The 4737-nt window shown below is 43.1% G+C and overlaps 1 long non-coding RNA gene across 2 annotated transcripts; it reads left to right on the forward strand.

The window, feature by feature from the left end:
* Positions 1–219: 219 nt before the first annotated feature.
* Positions 220–2739, forward strand: LOC119579787. Of its 2 annotated transcripts, none has more exons than XR_005229326.1 (4): positions 220–409; positions 550–607; positions 1275–1425; positions 2121–2739. It is a non-coding gene; the product is annotated as an uncharacterized LOC119579787 (long non-coding RNA). The 2 variants fall into 2 exon arrangements; XR_005229325.1 differs by having other exon boundaries at positions 2196–2238.
* Positions 2740–4737: the final 1998 nt, after the last annotated feature.

Consider the following 4737-nt stretch of genomic DNA (forward strand, 5'->3'; position numbering starts at 1 on the left):
AGAGAGAGAGAGAGAGAGAGAGAGAGAGAGAGAGAGAGATAGATAGAGAGAGAGAGAGAGAGAGAGAGGTGAGGTAACACGGTAACTTTCAATAAATACTTTCTAAGATCCGATCTGGTTACATGTTACCTGACAGGGGAGAGAGCAGCAGGGGATACAGACCATACGTTGGAAAGGCTGCGAAACTGAAGCAGTTCCGGCTCCCTGGTTCATATCGCTCGGGCAGCAGGATCACGCGTTTGTTTTAGTTCCCTTGAAATACGACGAGCGAACGGTCGTAAGGTAAACACATAGGGCTTGAGCCAACGACAACTGTGTTTACTTAGAGGCGAGGCTTAGGTGCTGCTGCTGTGAGAAGGCAGTCGGAGATGCGAAAAGTCGGGGAACACGTGAATTTATATATCCGCAAGTAAGGACGAAGAGAAATAGGGAACCAGCTTGTTTACAGTTTCCCGTCGTGGTCCAGTCTCTAGTTTCATTTGTACTATTTTTTTGCGGATGTTTTTTGTCTTTGTTTACTCTGGATAATGGCCTTTCTTGTTGTTTCAGACGTGGTACTACGCTGCACGATTGACTGAAGACTTCAGTGAATGTAAATAATCTGAAAGTTAGTAGTAAGAGTTAGCAGATCCGACAATCTCATGGATCTATTTAAAACAAACACACGCACACCGCACACGCACACGCACACTCGCGCACACGCACACGCACACTCGCGCACGCCAATCGCGAACGCACACTCGCCGAAACGCACACTCGCGCACTACCACACTCGCGCACACGCACACTCGCGCACACGCACACTCGCGCACCCGCACACTCGCGCACACGCACACTCGCGCACACGCACACTCGCGCACACGCACACTCGCGCACACGCACACTCGCGCACACGCACACTCGCGCACACACAAACAACGCACGCACAAACAAACAACGCACGCACAAACAAACAACGCACGCACAAACAAACAACGCACGCACAAACAAACAACGCACGCACAAACAAACAACGCACGCACAAAAAAACAACGCACGCACGCACACACACACACACACACACACACACACACACACACACACACACACACACACACCACACACACGCACACACACACACGCACACACACGCACACACACACACACACACACACACACACACACACACGCACACGCACACGCACACGCACACACGCACATACACGCACACACAAAAAAAGCACAGAATTATCTCTATATCATTCATTCTGTGTGATACAAATCTTGATACATAGGTTGCGCCAGACGATGCACATGTTGAGGCAGTGGGTGTCTCGCAACGGTAGCTCCACAGAAGATTCACTTGCGCCTTCTTTAGGCAACAACAACAGCAGCAGTCATCTATCAAGAGTGTTTTCGTGAACTTGGGTTTCCAAGAACCAGAGGGTATGTGTACCCAGAATAATCAGTTGTTTTCGATACATGTAATGCAAAAACATTTCGTTTCAACCAGAGCAAGGCTACTAAAATGAATTGTAAATAGTAATGCACTCTCAGGCACGTAAACATTATTCAGTAACAGATTCCCGTGCATAATAAATATATATATATATAATATATATTTTATATATATATATATATATATATATATTAATAGTATATTATTTTATATGTATAAAGTATTATATATATATATATAATATATATATATATATATATATTTTATATATATTATATGTATATGTATATATATATATATATATATATATATATATATATATATATATATATATGTATATGTATACATGTATGCACACACACACACACACACACACACACACACACACACACACACACACACACACACACACACACACACACACACACACACACACACACACATATATATTTATATTTATATTTATATTTACATTTATATTTTATATAATATGATGTAGGTTTAGATATAAATGCCTCTGTTTTTGTGTACAAGTGTGTATCTGCATATGTAATTACATTTCTCTATATCTGTATATTAATGCACATACAGTAATATATATATAGTACATCTATGTCCACACAAACATTTCCCTCTACATCTGTTATCTTTCCATATTCTCGTGTTTGTGCGGAGAGGGCAGCCGGGAGCAGACAAAAAGGCGCGGCCAGTCATCAGAAGCAAAGCATTTAATGATACAAATAAATCCTCTTTCCAGACTTCACAAAGACACCGAAGCCAATAAAATAGTTTACGCTGAACTATGCGAGATCATTAAACAGAACGAGAGAGGAACATCGAAAACGGAATACAGAAAAAAATACAAGAACAGATTGGAAGAGCTTGGAAAAAGAGCATGACAAAACATCCACACTGGAAGCAAAGGCTAATTTTCCCTCGATATTAAGGGAGAAAAAAATCACATACTTAAGGACAAGATGCAGGTTACTAGGATCTTTCCCTCGATATTAAGGGAGAAAAAAAGCACATAAGAACAAGATGCAGGTTACTAGGATCTCGGGAAAATGCACACGGTTTGCCAAGATTTCAGTAAGTGCGACTAGAAGTGGCAAGTATCGAAGACGAAGATGACGTTCCTTAGACTTAAATATAGGAAGTCTGTTGCACTATAGGCCATTTAGTGTCAGAGCTGGAAAGTCGCGGGTCTAAGGGATACATTCGACAGTGGAGATAACAGTCTATTATTATGATAAAACCACATCGTCGTAGTAAAAACATCTACAGGAGAAAAAGGTTAATATCCACGCTAAAAAATAGCTTGCTGAGCAATAACTTGGTGTGTAGAGATTTAACATTGTCATAAATGGAAACGCACACGCACGCACGCACGCACACACGCACACACACAATAAATTTCAAGATGGACTGCCTTCAGCAGGAAATCACAATTTATAGAGCGGTTTACCATGCCTAAAATAAGTAAATGCACATTTCTTATCGGGTAATCCTTCCAGAAATTCACTATAGAACCAAAACCGGACACTGTCGGCAAATATGAAAAAAAGCCGATCGCCTGACAACGCCGCGGGAAGAAATACGTCGGGATTAAACGCGCAGAGCAAGAAAAACAAGCCGAGGAGAAGAGAAAACGCCAGAGTAAAGGGATGCTTCAGAAACCGCCGTAAGACAGGGATGGCTTTAGGCTCGACAGCTTATGAGGATGGAAGATGACAGATGGACCATAAACGTGACAGAATGGATACCGTCGGCTCGAAATAGGCGACGAGGCGGACGGTGACGCAGATGGCGAGACGGACTGGACAAATATTGGGGAAGTTTTGGAGAAGAAAGACGGCGGAGGGACATGCGGAGAGCGGTGCCGTCCTGCAGCCGATCACACGCACACGCACATTGTGTGTGTGTGTGTGTATTTTCATATATATGTGTATGTCTGTATGTGTGTACACACACGCACGCACGCACGCACACACACACACACACACACACACACACACACACACACACACACACACACACACACACACACACACACACACACACACACACACACACACACACACACACACACACTATACCATTAATACATGGGGTGTTGTTGTTCGTCTAATACTGTAACAGCCTAGAATATCAAATTGCCAGGCAGAATTCAGTTGAAGTAGGAACAACTACCAAAGGGGATTTCATCGTGAATGAGGCGGGTGGTTACTAAACTGAAAGGCTTTAAGCAAATATACAAGTTCGAAACATAATACTTGAGAGGGATTCAGGATTACTTAACTCCATTTAGTTGTGAGTGAAAAACAGCTGCTGTTAATTGGTCGAAAATCCATTCAGCCACTCAATGCATGGGGCTGGGAAGCGAGTGTATAAGTGGAATCCCTCCTTTTAAGGAACAGCAAACAGGGCATTTAGATTGGCAACGTAGATCTGTCAACCGCTGCTCGTACTACAACAAGCCGCATGCAACGTCTCTTCTGGGAGGGACCCTCTGCAACCCTCTGGCGGAGAGCCCTTTGCCTATGCCACGGGAACGAGCTCACGAGATGTGAGGTGGCGTCCGGGTCTGCCTCATATGGGAAGGGACATTCTCTTCCAGACTGGCAGTGGGTGGCATGTAAAGAACAGAAAATGCGGGAGAGTTATATAAGGCAGCAACGCCTGCATGCGTGTAAGAAGAGCTAATTGAAGTATATCGCGTGTGGGCAGGACAGATAGCCGAAATCCGTTTGTCATGACTTGATGAGGAGGTATGAGGGTGCAAAGTCGGCTCGAGAAAGGAGAGAGACTTTTGCCTCTTGCTAGCAGACACTTTGCAAGAGGTTAGTCCAAGATAATCGGAACGACACAAGTGCTGTTATCAGGTGGTGAATCCAGTGTTGTTTAGAAAGCAAGTTGGGCGTAATCAGAGACGTTTCAGGTTAAACTACATATTACGGAGAGCCAAACCAGTATCAAAAATACACCAAGTCCTTTCACCAGATCACTTCGATTGGTGTTTACTTAACATCACAACAGTCTGTTTCTTACTTCTAAACACAAGTAAACATGATCCTTTAGATAAACATGATCCACAAACAAACCAAAGATTGCAAAAACAAGGAGGATTTTCAGAAATCCGTTGTCACTCAGAGCAGCATTAAGGGCTCATATATTGATCGTATAAGAATTCAGTTTTTTAATGAGATAAACATGTATTGAAAAATTCGTCGCACTGATTACCAAAACAGAGAGAGAGAGAGAGAGAGAGAGAGAGAGAGAGAGAGAGAGAGAGAGAGAGA

The sequence above is a fragment of the Penaeus monodon genome, chromosome 12 (genome assembly GCF_015228065.2).
Source record: "Penaeus monodon isolate SGIC_2016 chromosome 12, NSTDA_Pmon_1, whole genome shotgun sequence".
NCBI lineage: Eukaryota > Metazoa > Arthropoda > Malacostraca > Decapoda > Penaeidae > Penaeus > Penaeus monodon.